Consider the following 17,404-nt stretch of genomic DNA (forward strand, 5'->3'; position numbering starts at 1 on the left):
GTTGTTGGCGGCGTACCACTCCATGGCCTTTTTACCGTAATGGCAAGATGCCAAATCCGGCCAAAACAGTACGGAACAACCGTGTTTCTTCAGGAAAGGCAGCAGACGTTTATTCAAACACTCTTTCACGTAAATTTCTTGGTTGACAGTCCCGGAAGCTATGAAAATGCTGCTTTTCAAGCCACAGGTACAGATGGCTTGCCAAACCAGATATTTCTTTGCGAACTTTGACAGTTTCATGTGCTTGAAAACATCTGCTACCTTTCCCCTTCCTTTTGCCGTATAAAACTCCTGTTCCGGAAGCTGCTTGTAGTCGGCTTTGACGTAGGTTTCGTCGTCCATTACCACGCAGCCAAACTTCGTCAGCATCGTCGTGTACAGCCTCCGGGATCGCGCTTTGGCCGTCGTATTTTGTTTATCATCGCGATTTGGAGTCACTACCTTCTTGTAAGTCGATAGTCCGGCTCGTTTTTTGGCTCGATGCACGGTTGTAGACGATACACCCAGCTTATTTGCGGCATTTCGGAGAGAGAGGTTAGGGTTTCGCTTGAAACTACCGGCAACTCTCTTTGTCGTCTCAGCGGCTTCCGGTTTTCGATTTCCCCCCGATCCAGACTTCCTGGCTGTCGACAAACGTTCCCCAAACACTTTAATTACATTTGTAACGGTTGATTTGGCAACTTTTAGCGATTTTGCCAACTTTGCGTGCGAGTAGCTCGGATTTTCGCGATGCGCGAGCAAAATTTTGATACGCTGCTCTTCTTGCTTGGACGGCATTTTGACAACTGAAGAGTGAATTCCAAAATCAAAATAGGAGCAACATTCTACACACACACACCTTCAAAATGAGGGGTGTTCCGGTTTTTTAAATGCAAAATTGAAAGAAATACGTCAAGTTGATATTGACCAAATTTTGACCGTATCACCCTTTAGAAAAAAATAAAGCCGGTTTCAAATCACTTAATCGGATTCCATCAAAAGCTAATAAGACAGTATTTACCTTCGACGCCGCACCGCGCTTTGGTGGTATCTGAAACGAGAAAATACAAATAGTTTCATTAGCAAAACGTTAGCACCATCTGTTCGAAACTAAACAGAAGAATTAAATTCCTCTCCGCGAGGCTTTTGAATTTCTTCGAATCAAACAATCTCATCAAATAGTCTTTTGGTCTCGGAAATTTTCCCACCTACCTAAATGGAAATCGCGATGCTCGTTATGGAAAAACGGAAAATTCTAATTCACGTCGCAATCAGACCAGGCTCCAGGCACGTCACCGAATATCTATTATGTTAACGCAATTAGGTAGTCGGGCGTCTTTTCTCACGCCCGCTACCTATAACAAGTCAGTGCAAACTCAGACCGAAGATCGGAGGAAATCATTAATAGACCACCTCGCAAAAAAGCTGCGTGGGTTGTGTGCTATCGATTGAACGTGTGAATACAAATGTTTCTTTAGATCACACGGACTTACACAGGAACCCTGGAGGCATCAGCAATCGATTTAATTTTAATGTTTAATTTTCTGTGAGTCAAGGTATGGTTATAAAAACTCTTCTAGCTGATTCAATATGGGAAAAATGTTGTAGAACTATCCCTCTTTTTTTCTCCATAAACCGCTCTCGAACTGGTCAACCAGCATTCCACACTTTTCAAACCAGCCGGGTCCGAAACGAGGCAGCGCCAGCGTGAGAGTAAACATTTAAACAAAAGGTTTCTGTTTGAGTTGGATGCCAAGTGGAAGTAGGTCCCTTCTGGGCAACTTAAATTTTGGGAGGGGGGGAAAAGGGGTTGGTTGTTATCTCACTGGACTGAACTGCAGGGACACAAAGGGTCTAGTTTTCATCTTGAAGGGTAACAGTAAAGTAAGCAAGACAAAGCGACCGGAACAGTTTAATCTTTGAAACAATCACTTTGCCCTAGTGGGGGTGGGATCTCAGAACAGGACAATGTCAAGATTGATAGATGGATACAATTTGGAACGGGATGATACTCAGGTTTGTTTGATTTTCAATTTGTGGCTGGACTTGGGTTCGATTTCTGTTATGCCATCACGAGCAGAGTTGGAATACATTTCTATTGAAGGTGTTCTGCTATACTTTCCGTACAGCTTTGGCTGAGCCACTAATGAGCCTCAGGTTTTTAATTTTAGAGCAAACCATTCGTAATATAACCTGAAGTGTCAGATTATTACCTCAAACGTGTATTACTTTGTTTATTCGATTAGCTATTCGTTGTTTAGAGTTTGTCTGCGAACATGACCTTGTAGTCGTATGTTTTGGGAAATAATAACCAACATTGCATGCATTGAAAAGAGTCCATCAGCTTTTGTAAACACATCTTCTGACAACCTTTATTCGTGAATTGGAGCTAGCCTATGTAAACAAACAGGATCATTGGAGAAACTCTGGAAAGAGGAAACTCTCTACTACCCGATGATGTTGATTACCTCTGTACTCTCTAATATCAATGCGCAAAATCCACAGAAGACTCCTTAGCATGCCCTAGACCAAACATGCATCTGGGCGCAGAAGTTCATCGAAACTTTGATATTCATTTTCATTTCTTTATTTAACGTCGGTCTCTGTTCCGCAATCTAGTACCAATCACCGACGGACATCGATTGCCATCCATTGACGCCAATCGAATGTGCAGGAAGGCAGTTTCCACACCTGCGTAGGATATCGCACCCATTCCAACAAACATGGGCCGGGACCAACGGTTTAAATTCCCTTCCGAAGGAAGACGTGACCAGAGATTTTTATGCCTCAGAAAGATCACAGCGACCTCGGATGGGATTAAACCCAGACCCATTGGGGTGAGAAATCAGTCACGCTTACCACTACACCACCGGCGCCGGCAGAAGCAAAATTGGTAATCCCCGTTTTGAGTGTATCCTTCTGGCAGATTATCACTGGAGAAAATCGCATTTCCATTTGTTTATATTTATCAACCATGGCCATGCGGGAGAAAGATTTAATAACACATTTGCAAAATCTTGAACCGTGTCAGATGTTCAATAGCCTTTAGCAGTTCGGAGTGAGTATGTATTTTGTCTTTCTGTGGTAAGCAAGGAATCAAAAATATCTCCAAATGACAAAATGACAAGCGATCAACGAACCAAATGATAACGCTATGTCAGAAGTGGAAAGCAATAATGATATAATCTTCTTCCTTTTTTTCATGTCAAGCAGCCCGTGCGACACAGCTCACTCCGGGTGGTAGAAGGAAACGAGCAAAATGTTGGCAAGCTGCTTCACGAAGTAAAGCCGAAGATGATACACGTGTGTTGAGGTGTTTCGCTGTGAGATCCTTATTCTCATAACCACTTCGAAACTTTAAGTGCACAAATATCAGCTTCCTCGAAACGCAACACATTGACTGCAGCATACATGAAGTAGCAATTTCAAGTGAAATGGAGCATTAATTTCCGAGATTTGTGTAATTGAAAATTTGTAGCGGAAGTGCATGTATAGCCTACGTGGTGGCCATTTGTGGACTCTACAAGGAATCACCTTAATGGGATTTTTTTGTTATGTCTTTTCTCGATTCAGATCACGCTATGTCCTCGTCCATGTATATTACAACAAAGCAGGCAAGCAATATAGGTATCATTATCCTTCTTCCACTCCGATCGAGCTATGATACAGAGCGAGTTTGTCATGGTAGTCGTAGCAACCGTTTTATCTGTTCGTTGGTTGCTTAATATGTTTGGATTCGCTGGTGGTAAGTGATGCGATCGGTTGGATAAAGCAGAATTCGTTTTCATTTAAATCTAGTGGTGATCAAGGGGCAAGACAGCTTTTGAACATGAGTAAAATCAGAGTTAATTTTGAGTAACTCTGAGTAACTGTGAGCAACTCTGAGTAACTTGCGTTGAACAACATCCAATACACATAGCAACCTGATTTTTAAGTAGTTATCTGTCATATTTTTCAACAGTCAATTCATAAGCAACTGAAAACTGTTGCTTAAGTTCTTCTGGATGTGATACTTATGGTGCTGTTGAGGAATTTGCTGAATTATATAATTTTGTCCAGGATATCGGTGTTACAGAATGTATGAGTGGTTACGATGATTCAAGACGACCACCAGGTCTGAGTCAACGGATACCGTCACCGAGCTGTACTGTTTTAAGATTGTGGCTTGTGGTGCCGTTTGTATCTGCTTTTCTGAGTATTAAGCAGTGGTGGGAGGAACATTTTCACTTTGCTAAATTCCCATGAGTTGCATTAGGAATTGAGTCCACCAATAAGGATTTTCAGCTGACGAAAATCAAATTTCCCGGAACTAAACTGACAGGCAAAGTTTAGCACTGAGCTCTTCTGGGATTCTCCGCAAATCCTATTTTAATACACTGAGTTTTAACTCAAGAACGGATAGTGTCCATACGCCAACATCATTGGCTCATAAATTGAAATTCATCGCAACAATTGGAATTTGACTTTCTTCTCATTCTTCACAAATTATGTGAAAGAAATGGGTGATGAAAACAGAAGTAGTATTCAAAAGCACAAGGAACGTCACCACGAAGCTCATATCCCAGAAGGAATAGAAACGTCATAATGTTAGGGCCAGGCTTGTCCCTACCTGCCAGTAAACGGATATCTTCGGGTACAAGCTAAGCATGTCCTCGGTGCAATAGATAGGTGCAGTAGATGACGTCTGTTTCGATTTTTCATTGAAGGTTTGTATTTTTTGAAAAAAGCGAGACTACTTTGATCAGTATTAAGTTATTATGAGTTGCTTAAATTTACTCGCAGCAAAACTATTTGATCTGAGTACGGCTGACTTGCCCCTTGGTGGTGATAGAATATGGCAAAGTGAAAAATTGCAAGGAAGGGGACGGATCTGGCATTGAACTCCTGACCTTCTGCTCAGTAAGCCGAAACGGTATCCACAGAGCTACCAAGCCTCGACGGTGACTGTGATATTTTATATTCGGATGAAAAACTCTTCCTCCTTCAGGGCAGTCATAATTAACAAAATTATCGTGTTTATGGCAAAAGTCTTCGCAATATTTGAAGAGATAAACTAGCTGTAGAACGCTATCAGAATGTATCGAATATCATGGTATTTGGAACCATTTCACGGAAAAGAAAATTTCCTGTTATTTTCATAGAACCTTACTTAAAAATCAACACTGGATATTACATCGTGCAGGTTATGAAGAACTATCTGCTTCTTCATGCTTCAAACCTGTATGAGAAGACGCCATATTGTTTCCAACAGGACTCTGCTCCAGCTCACAAGGCAAAGAAGACACAAGCGTGGCGCACAGAAAATTTGGCTGATCAATATGGTCAGCAAAAACCATCCACGCATAATCAAGGGGTGCTGAAATAGCGTTTATTACAAAAATAAAAGACGAACTATTTTCATTAATTACATTTTGTATATTACATGACAATTTATCGGACGTGTCACTGTTTTCATCAAATAAAATAATATGCTAAAATACATCCATACATTTAAACTCAGCTTATCTGTGACTTCTAAGTGACTGTTTCCTCTGTGAACATCCCAACAAACAATCGTCTATTGAAGAAACGACTTCTTGGTCATTTTATTCAAATGCATGCTTAATAGTACTTGTACTATTTTTATAAATAACTTCTGTTCAGGCTTTGTTCACACAAATCTGGAGAATTTATTCAACCGTTTATTGAACTACTGGTGTTGTATAAGGTATGTCTAGAAGCTTTTATTCGACTTATATGAGTTGTAACAGAGTTTATACGATAAAATTTTTGATTATTCAGCGTTTATTAGACATATCTGCTTCCTTAAAACAGTGATGCTCTGTATACGCTTGATTCTCATGTGAAGTAACGTTTAATTAGACATTATTATACATTTATTAAACGATTATTCAACTGTGGGAAAATTAACCCGAAAATAAGAGGACGGGTGAAGGGTGTGTGTGTTTCTTAAGTGTATTATTGTATTTCAATATTTCTGACGTGGCTCGCACCACACAGATATCAGAAAATTTATTAAATACTTATACATGCCGTTGTATGGGATTCGAACCATGTACCTTCCGATCACCAGCCGCTTGCCTTGTCATCTGAGCTATCCTTGAATTCATCATATGGGCAACTCAATAATCTATAAAATCTTGCATGAAAGTAAATACCTATCAGCAGTCCCTATCGCAACTCTAGCTCCTTCAAGGCCCTGTGGGAATGATTAATTCATTTATCGTTGTTTTAAATGAGACCAATGTTGCCTCTTCACATCTCCAAGTCGAAAGAAAGGATGCTCGGTTATATTTTAAACTAGATCAATGCATTCATTATCGTGAGTCATGTGATTGATATTACTATTTAAATTAATTATGTTCTACACAAATAAAAAAAAAGGTTGAGCTTGGGATTGAACTCACGACCTTCTAATTGGAAAGCGGAAACGGTAACCACTACTCTACTGATTTCGCCTTGTTGTAAGACTGTCGTGTTGTCGAATAATGAATATAATATGTCGTTTATAAAGCGTTTACAAATCATGTGATTACAACATGGACGCATGTATATGGTATAAGAGATATTATGCTGACTGTATTCACCTTTATTCAGCAATATTGTAAAGTAATGCAATGAAATCTAATAAAGGAGCTGGAGAACATTTATTAGACGTCTAATAAAGCATGTTATTAAATCAATTGAAAACAGTCGAATTAAAGTGTCAATGTATGTACAAATTACACTTATTCAGTTTGTTATTAGATCGAACTACTGGCGTTGAATTGGAAAGCATTAAACACTTTTACAGCTTTTAATAAGTAAATTAATCAAATCAGAGTGGAACAATGAGCTTTTTCAGCACATAATTCGACAACTCCTTTTATTCAGCATTGTACAGTGTTAAACAGCATTTATTCAATATTTATTTGTGAATTGTTTGTTGGGTGGTATAAGAGCTATTTTGCTGAGTGTATTTACCTTTGTACAGCAATATTGTAAAGCAATGCAATGAAATCTAATAATGAAGCTAGAAAACATTTATAAGACGTTTAATAAAGCATTTTATTGAATCTATTGAAAACAGTCGAATAAAAGCGACAATGTATGTGCAAATTACACTTATTCAGTTTGTTATTAGATCAACCTTCTGGTTCTGAATAAGGAAGTCATTCAACGTTTATAAAGCTTTTAATAAGGAAATTAATCATATCAGAGCCGACGGCGGAATAAAAGCGCATCTATCGATCACAATGACCTTTTTCCAGCACATACTTTGACATCCTGTTTTATTCAGCATTGTACACTGTTATACAGCATTTATTCAATGTGTATGCTTATTTGTGACTTTGAATTGTTTGTTGGGATTGCCTTATTTTCGGTGAAAAACTCTTTTGTGACTTGCTGCTCCAATGCAGCACTAATATGTGAACTCCATTGAAGTCGTCGTTTGGTAGTGTTAATATCATCATGAGTGACGAAGATATCTGTGGTAGCTGCGGCCGTGAAAATCCACCCACGAGCAAGAAGAGGAAAGGAAAGGCGAAGCAAGGAAGCAAGAAAACGGAGAACATCACATGGATAAGCTGTGACAGTTGCCTGAAATGGTTTCACACAACTTGCGTCCTAATCAGCGATCTGGTTTCACCTGAACTCAAAAGCTTCTAGTATTTCTGTGAGATTTGCAGCGTGCGAGGAAACCTAATCCCTAAGCAACGCTCACGAACGTCTGGTGAAGTTAATCGAAGAACTGTCGGCAGAAATGCTCAAGCTGCGTGAGGAGGTGAAAGTTTCACGGTCCTGATGTAAGAAGCAAGTTGTACGTCTTCAGAATCGTGAGGAGAATTTTCGACTTACTAGATGTGCCTCACATCATGGCGAATGTTGTCAGGTATTTCCGTCTACCAGTTAGATCTTAAAAATGGTCAGATCGTTCTCTCACACCCACAATTGTCATCGTGTTCGACGGAAACGAAGCCAGGAATTCGACGCTGCGCGTGTACTACAAGAAGCACAGGGATGCAAAATTGTGTATGCTGGATGATGATCTTCCGTTAGACTATCGGTTCACTTTGAACGAAGTCCTGTCTCTCACAACTTTCCGAATACGGAACCTTGCTCTGTGACTTAAACACAAAAAAGTCATCAGCTCTGTGTTTATTCAAAATTCCGTTCGTCTCATTGATCAATCCGATTACACGCTAATCAACGATATCAATCAACTCATAGAACTCACTGGCTCGACAACAGAAGGTGAAAATTCATCGCTGTTCTTCGACGCACAGTCCTCAGTTTCTTCGCTTGGATTAACACCCTAACTGTACTACCATTTCGACGACTTTAATTCCACCAGATGACTACCTACCCAAAACAACATCTCAACGTTCGCAGTCTCGAACAACATATTGATGGTGTCAAGTTAATGCTCGACCGTGACCAATACCATTTCTTCTGCGTAACTGAGACTAAACTGAGACAATCCTCACCGGTTGGACCTATTCGGATTCCCGCCTGCAACTTTATTAAGCATTCGCTTTCGTCCGGACGTGGTAGGAGTACCAAGACGTGTGGAGCGGCAGGAATTTATGTTAAAAAGTGTATCGCGGTGCCGATTTTGAAATCAACTTTCGACCCAACCATTCCGATCAACCAACGGCTTGAATTTCTGGCCATCCAAGCTAGGTTTGGCGATACCAACACGTGCATCGTCGTGGTATACAACCCCGCTGGTTGCAACGCACTTTTTGCCCAACAATATGAAAAGTTTCTACTCGATCTGCTGGAACACCATTTTGACAGGATCTTCCTGGTTGGTGACTACAATATCAACGTCGCCGCGAGTCAACCCACTGCGAACCTACTTGCTTTGAGACGGATTCACACCGCCTTCAATCTTACGGTGCTACCCACGTCAGCCACCCTGATCACTGAACACAGCTCTACTACCATTGATTTAATGGTAACCGATCACCCACTGTTCATCAAAAAATCCAAAGCTGTAAACGCGAACTTCATTTCCGATCACGAAGCTGTGTATCTGATCCCTGACGTGCGCATACCTGAAGCTCCACCTCGTCGTATGAGAGTACGGAATCTCGGTAGGATAGATCCCCTACGGCTGCAAACTGATTTCCAGGCAAAGGACTTACAGCACATCTACCAAGAAGAAGACATCGACATCAAAACACCACTTCTCACTAGCGAACTTTATTCGCTTTTGGACCAGCATGCTCCGGAGCGGATAATTAGTGTTCGTGATCGTGACAAACGCACTCCATGGATAACGAACAAAATCCTAGCTGCAATCACCTTACGGGACCTAGCCTATTCTCTCTATGTGCGAAATCTGAATCGTGTCAGAGGAGATGCTCAATGGCGAGACTACATCTCCAAAAAAAGTAGGGCTGCACCCTAATTGGTGCTGCTAAGAAAAGGTATGCTGATTCGCAGTTTGGCATGAATCTTCCTGCTGAGCAGCTGTGGTGCAACCTGAGGAGAGAGGGCACACATAACAATGCAAAGAAGAATGCGGCCATGGAGGAATTTGATGCTGACCGACTAAATCAGTTCTTTACTGAATGCCATCACATGTTACAGCATAGGGCTGTACCTTCGCAAGCGAACGCAGTGGAAGACGGCCAATTCCAGTTCAGGCGCACTAACGTCAACGAAGTCACCAGGAAAATTTACGAGATTAGGACCAACGTGCAAGAGACGGATGAAATCCCCATCTCATTCATCAAGCTGCTCTGCCCGTTTATCCTCCCCTTCCTGACTCACCTGTTCAATGCGATTATCGAAGCTCAAACTTTCCCCTCCGTCTGGAAAAAGGCCATCGTTACCCCGATACCGAAATCATCGAACCCTACCTCAGGCCCATTAGTGTTCTACTTGCGGTGTCTAAGGTACTGGAGAAGATTCTACTGTCGCAAATAACGGATCATCTCGATGTATGCACACCCGCTCTTCTTGCCAAACACCAGTCAGGATACAGGAAAAACCACAGTACCACGTCTGCTCTAGTTAAGGTTGCTCACGATATCCTCAACAACTTTGACGATAACAGGTGCACAGTAATGGTTCTTGTCGACTTTTCGTTGGCATTCAACTGTGTCAGACATGGTCTACTTGAAACAAAGCTGAGGAGGGAATTCGGGTTTTCAAACTCCGCGTGTAATTTGATTTCATCTTTCCTGGAGCAGCGAAGCCAGGTTGTAGACCTGGGTGGTACTCCCTCGAATCCCCGGAATCTCACCGACGGTACGCCACAAGGATCCTGTCTGAGCGCCCTGCTGTTTAGCCTATACATCAACAGCTTGCCTGGTGTGCTAAAATGCGAGTATCACCTCTATGCGGACGACCTCCAAATCTACATATCAGGCCCCGCAAGCGAAATTAACAGGCTCATCGAAGCAATCAACCAGGATCTCCTCGCTATCGAACGTTGGGCCACTGAGAATCGTTTGTTTCCCAACCCAAAGAAGACGGAAGCTATAGTTTTTTGTAGAGATGGGGCCATAATCCCTCAAAATGACATCCGCTTCTATGATGAAACCATTACTTTGCCGAACAAAGTTACAAATCTTGGTCTCATTATGGACTCTAACCTAAAATGGACCGACCAGATAAACGAAGTCACCAAAAAGATCTACAATACTCTTCGTACGTTCAGGCGCTTCCGTGGAGTGCTTTCCAGACAGATTCGTATGAAGCTCGTCCAAGCTGTGGTGATGCCGTTCTTCGCATACTGCAACTTTGTGTAGTACCCAGGACTGTCCACCGCGCTCAAGGCTCAGTTGCATCGATGCTTCAAGTCGTCGGTGAGGTTCGTGTATGGAATCCGAGGGTGTGACAACTACCACCGTCGTATCTGCTGCTTCATGTACGGGGCCTACCATGGAAGCCTCCCAGAGTACATCACGCAGTACACACCTAAAGGTTGAAACGAGCGAGCTAGATCCTTTGTCCTACCGCATCACACCACAAGTTCCCGAAAAAGTGTTCTAATATTCGGAGCGTCCACCTGGAACGCACTACCACTAGCTACAAGGTAGCAACGGACTCTCACGTCGCTTAAAGCGGCGTTCCACAAAGCTGATTAATTATCTAGGCTAATACCAATAGTAGCTGTCGATTTGAGAAATGTCAATTGATTAGACTTAGACTCCCCACTAAACTGATTCAAAATGGTTGCTTCCTTGACCTGATTTATGGTTCTGTAACTGACATGCTTTCGTTATGCTATCAATAAATTACAAATTACAAATATACAAATTGTCATTTTGTTCACCCTTCGTGAAGATAAACAAATACATTGATATCATTTTTGGCCAAAGCATCACTATCTTCGCATAAGCGAAAGAGTGAATATCTGACTAAAGTTTACCTTAAAAATCTATCTTGTAGATAAATTAGAAATATTTGGGATGATGGTTCTGTTAACATTATAGAACGATAAAAGTCTGATGCGTGGAAGGACTGACAAAATCGAGTCATTACTGTATCCAGAGCAAGTTAAGAAAACTTCAGTGGAGTTCAGAGAACTGCAAGAAAATTCTGGAAACTTTAAATAAGTTCCAAGAACCACGGGGACGATAGGTGTATTGATTATCAGGGGAGGTCAGAGATCTTAAGACTGTTTGATATCTTTTGATATCATTCGATTACGCGCGCGCTTATCAACTTAGCGAAGACAACCTGGAAGAACCAGTAGGGTCGCAGAGAATACTAAGTTCTTACTTTGTGAAGTTGTTCGATTAGCAGACTGGGAAGCCGGGTCGAGCTGCAGAATAAGAATCTCTCGTTTTTTGAAATGCATTTTCTTTTTATACAATTTGGGTTACATTAATTCATGTATATTGAAAAGAGACATTTGGGTAAAAGAATTAGACAACTGAAGTGGCACCAACAATGCTCATGCTAGCAATATCGGGAATAAGTTGAGCGCCCGGCGTTGTCATTCGAAACCTTTCTTGCTGCGCGAACAACCTTGGCCCACCCAGAAAGGGAGGAAGCGGACGAGAGAGCGCTGCAGTTCTAGTGACGAGTGGCAAACATATAGGACGCGTAAAGTTGCATAAATGCATTCTTGTCCGAGCGATGGCTCGGTGCCTGGAGGGGATAATTAATGAGCATGGTTCGTATTCCTGAACAGGAATGGTATACCACAACTGTCACTATAGCTTCAAGGGAAATCCAATCTTTCGGGCATGTTTAAAGTTCTGTGAACGTTAGTTTCGATGACTTTAGGACAGCACCATGAAAGTCAGCAAAACTTTGAGAAACTTGTAGAAGTTCAGAAATGTTCAGAAGACTCCTGAAAATTCTATACATATTTAAGGAATCGTACAGAAAGTCAAAGATTTTTGGGATGGTTCCATTTTTTTCAGGGCAGTACCAAGAGCTTCATTTTCATTTTGCAGCGCAGGGTGGGGCAGGAACAGCGCAAGTCAATCCAAGGCCGATAGTAACGGAGGGGTAATGGCTGACTCGCCACATGCAGGCTACATGATCGCCATGGGAAGGGATAATGATTAGATTGCCCAAGTAACAATTTTGGTTTTATAAGGGTTCTGGAGACCATGATTATGACTTGTAGCATGCTTTAAAACCTCGATAAAACTTGCAATGTTACTTGGGTGAGGTAGGTGGTTGGATGTTTTTTTGGATTAAGTGAGGCACGATGCTACAAAATGATATGGAATGTGTGAGCTGGAAATAATTTGAAATTTGAATGAGTTATTTAATTATACATCAATTCATTACTGAGAGTTTTGCTCTGCTTTGAATCAAATTTAAGTTACTTAAAACTGACGATACTTCTCGTAACGTGCTCGCCTAGATTCTTACCACTAAATACAAAAAAGAAAAAAAAAATCCATAATTTATAAACCCTTGTATCCCAAAATTTAGGGCAAATGCTTTAAATATTATGCAGCATCATTTTAACCCGGAGCGGTTCAATTGAATATCCTACTACACAAAAATAAGATTAAATGCAATTAGATTGGTCTCACCCGATATTCTTGAAATACTTTACGTTTTGAATGAAACATTGCCACTTCCAGACTTTGTGTTGTTAGTTTTCTTGAAGGTCTTGTGCTTAATGCTTGGTTTGTCTTTCGCTTCGTATTTCTAAGAATTGACTCTATAATAGATTTAAAAAAAACAACGCTTCCCGCCCACAAGCTGCAGACCGAGTACAAAATCTTTGTGATGATACTTTCCAAACGTGTAAACCCATAGAAATAAATCGAATTCAATAAAGGATTTATTAAAACAAAAAAAAACAGATGATTTCTACTGTGGCTATAGTGACCAAATCCAGCATTCCTACCAAATCATCAAATGCTGTGCTTAATCATTTATTATGAGAGCAATAAACAATGTACGGTGATGATTAATCTGATAATATGCTTTTGCAAGCGGGTTCAATGCACTTTTGGTAAGCATCAACACTGATCTGGCAACACTACCCAAGTAACATTGCAGGTTTTATCGAGGTTTTGAAGCATTTTAAAAATCCAAATCATGGTCTACAGAACCCTTATAAAACCAAAATTGTTACTTGGGTAGTGTGCATCTTTCCAATAAGGTAAATATCCAGATCAGCCCTGGGACCTGGTAGCCTAATTAAACTACCTCAAGGTTTTGCCAACGCCCAGGGATTTCAGGGCAAAACCAAGAGGTCACTTGGATATCATGAGAATTTTAGGAACACTAGCGAAGTTCTGAGAACTACTTGAAAAATTACAAACGTTAGAGGAAATTTGAGAACTTCTTGAAAATTTATGAAGTCCATAGATTCTAAAGAAAGTTTCATGAGCTCCACGAGGAAGTATCGAAAATATCGGAAAAATTGTGAGACCTTCAGACAAGAACAAGGAAGCATCGGAATAGTCTAGATTTTTTGAGAAATTTTAGATTTTGATGAATTAGCTATTCTGTTTCGGCTTTCAGCCATTGAGAAAAAGTTTAAGTTTTGTTTAAAATCATATTTTTTAGATGAACGCAAGACGGTACTTTATATCCCCTGAAGAAGGTCAAGTTCAAAGTTTGAAAAGACGGACATAAAATATTCTAGTGTTAAACTGAAAAGCCAACATCCGATAAATTAAGTATTTTAATTTTTATGGCCAGCTGGGATGGATCCACTGCAGAGCAGAAAAAGAGAAAAGTAAAATTCCAACTTCACTCAGTTTTCCATATCATGCGATCTTCTCCGCTTTGCTTCGACTTTATTCTGAGGACTGAATTTTCTTTCCCCTAACAACCATTGTTAATTGAAGATCAATAAAAAATTTGTTACCCCGTTAATTTGACTGTGTGTTTGATTCCTCTACACAGTTTTATAAGAAGACCAAGCGTGTGAAGAAGATTCCGTTCCGTCCTCAGGTGAGCGAACTGTCGGCGTGAGTCCAAACCAGCCGCCTGAAACATTGGTCCTTCGAAAACCAACTTCCAGTTTATATGGAAGAACGCCTGCATCGGCCTTAACGTTGTAACGCAGGTACAGTCCCAAAAAACCTCGAAAACTACTATTACCAAATTCCAAACCTAGAACGAAAAGACACAATGCAACGTACTCCGGTCAGACAAAATGTGTTATCTGAGGAGTCTCGTCGTGTCACTGATTCTGTTAGGAACGAGCAAAACGAAGCCGGTAATGTTAATTCGGCCCTACAATCATTAAGAAGTTGCGTTTCGGTTAGTGGCGCTAGCAAACGATCGCATAGAAGCAGGATGTCAGCAGCTAGCAAAGCGCAAAGTCAAATTAGAGCATTGGAACTTGTCGACGAACTTGAAGAAGAGGAACTGCGTGCCTCTTTAGAGCAGGATAAAATTCGGGCTGAACAGCGTTTGGAGGCTCTCAACATCCAGAAAGAGTTGGAGCTCAATAGAGAACAGAAAAAGGCAGAATTCATCAAGAAAAAACGCGAACGAGCAATTCAAATCAATGAGCTGCGTTCCCGTTCGGGAGCCTCAAGTTGTAATTCTGTGCAACGTGTACAGGACTGGGTAAATGCAAACTAGTATCCAGTGCAAGATTCCGAGCACCGTACTGAAAATATTCAGCCTGAAGTAGCAGGTAACGGTATGAACGAAGTTCTCAGTCAAGCATTCAAGGCTCTTCAAAGTCGACATTTAAGAGATTTACCGCCGTTTTCTGGAAACATTATGGACTGGCCAATTTTTGAAAACGAGTTCAAGACGTCCACCAGTCAGTGCAAGCTGACGGACAGACAGAATCTCAGGAGATTGAACATCGCATTGCAAGGTAAAGATCGTAGAACTGTGGAGTCACTGCTGTCTGCTCCAGAAAACGTTGGCCTGATAATGAAGATGCTGAAATCGAATTTTGGACGCACCGGTGGCTGGCTAACAGAATGGAACTGCTCAGAAACCTGGATTCTGTCAAGGACGGTAATATTGAGTCTTTCCGTTCATTCTTCAACCCTGTTATCGGAACTGCGGTAGCGATGAAAAATGTCAAGGCCGAAATGTATCTGATGAACCCTGAATTAATCTCCCATTTGGCCGACAAGCTACCTGTTTTTAGCAAGCAAATGTGGGTGCGGCACAAGGCTTTGTTGCTAATAGAGGACAAGATGGCCGATTTCGAAGCATTTTCGCGTTGGTTGGAGGATGAAATGGAAAACCAATTGGCAAGTATCAATCCCCATTTCTTTGGCAAAAAGGATCGCAAGGATCAGCAATTCGTGCCAGTCACAAGATCAAAGCCACCTGTTCTGAACGTCAACACTCGTGAAACAAACCAGAGAGGAAATTGTCCTTTATGCAACCCGAACGATCATTTCAGCCTGGCAAAGTGTGAGCAGTTTGCTAAACTTTCCGTAGAGCAACGTCGATCTGCTGCGAGATCCTGCAACGTATGTTATGTGTGTTTGAAGCAAGACCATTCCCGTCGTGACTGCCGATCTGATAGAACCTGTTCGGTGTGTGACAAGAATCACCATGAATTGGTACATTCGGATAAGCAATACAAGAAACCAGTACGCAAGTTCGAGAAGAAAACTACCGAAGATCTTTGCGATGTAAACGGTAGAAGCGTGAACACTCTTCTTCGTGTCGGAAAAGTTAGGATTCGTAGCAACGGTGCAGTCCAGGACGTATTTGCTCTGTTCGACGAAGGATCTTCTCTGTCCATGATCGATGCGGAACTTGCTGAACAAATGGAATTACGCGGTCCAATATCTCCTGTAACGTACCGCTGGACGAATGAAATTTCGCATAAGGATGATGAGTCAATGTTACTGTCTCTCCATATTGCTGGACCAAACGAACAAGCTAAGTGGTATGAAATGGACAACGTACGGACTATCAGCAACATCAACCTACCACGAGTAAGCATCGCTATTGAAAGGATTAAAAGATTGTATCCACTTCTGGATGAAGACAAACTGATCGCCATACAAAATGCTGCTCCGAAAATGCTGATCGGTTCCAACAACGCTGGTCTAACAGTCCCTTTGAAAACTGTGCAGTATTCAACAAGAGGTTTGCAATTGACGCGCTGTCATCTTGGTTGGACAATCCATGGTGAAATCGAACCTGCAACAGTGGATATTGCTGACCAATTTCACGTTTTCCTCTGCAGCAACGATCAGGACCTGGAACTGACAGAGCTGATAAAGGAGATTTACAAGGTTGAAGATTTTGGCATCAAACAGCAGGGTCCAAAGATGTCTGAAGAAGACGAGAGAGCTTTGGATATCATGAACCGGACACTGAAACGTTGTGGAGATCGGTTTGAGGTTGGTCAAGTGTATAAATACAACAACTTCACGTTCCCAGACAGCAAGCCTCAAGCACTTCGTCGTCTGGCTATTATGGAAAAGAAGATGGACGCTGACCCGAAGTTTGCCGAGCAGTATTGTCAGAAGATCGATGATTACGCTGCAAATGGCTATGAAAGGAAGCTGAAACCTGAAGAGCTAGCTGAAACACCCAATACTTGGTATCTGCCGCATTTTAGCGTTGTGAGTGCTAACAGATTTCGATTGGTAATGGACGCCAAAGCCAAGTCTCATGGTTTCTCCTTGAATGATTTGTTGCTGAAAGGACCAGATTTCGTTCCATCTTTGACTGGAGTACTGATGAGAGGTAGGCAGAAAAAGGTCGCTTTCATGGCAGACATCAAAGAAATGTTTCACCAAGTGCTTATTCGATGGCTGGATCAAAACTCTCAGTGTTTCTTCTGGCGTGGCATGGACCGTACTTCAGCTCCCGCAGTATACGTGATGGTGGCTATGATTTTCGGTGCTGTGTCATCTCCTTCGATTGCACAGTTTATAAAGAATTTCAATGCGAAGGAACTAGCAGAGCGTTTTCCTGAAGTAGAACGTGCAATAGTCAGACAGCACTATGTTGATGACTATTTTGATTCAACTGACACCGAAAAAGAAGCAATTGAACTAGCAAA

At 41.5% G+C, this 17,404-nt stretch overlaps 1 protein-coding gene across 1 annotated transcript in view; it reads right to left on the reverse strand.

Moving 5' to 3' along the window:
• LOC135706300 (neuroligin-1-like) overlaps positions 1 to 17,404 on the reverse strand; it is a 762,843-nt gene that overhangs the window by 464,974 nt on the left and 280,465 nt on the right. The window contains exon 4 of the mRNA XM_065227888.1: positions 1,001 to 1,030. The gene's annotated coding sequence lies outside the window, so the exon portion shown is untranslated. The remainder of the gene's footprint in view (positions 1 to 1,000; positions 1,031 to 17,404) is intronic.

The sequence above is a fragment of the Ochlerotatus camptorhynchus genome, unplaced genomic scaffold (genome assembly GCF_037179485.1).
Source record: "Ochlerotatus camptorhynchus isolate MF236.1 unplaced genomic scaffold, CSIRO-AGI_Acam_v1.1 ptg000277l, whole genome shotgun sequence".
In the NCBI taxonomy this organism is placed as follows: domain Eukaryota; kingdom Metazoa; phylum Arthropoda; class Insecta; order Diptera; family Culicidae; genus Ochlerotatus; species Ochlerotatus camptorhynchus.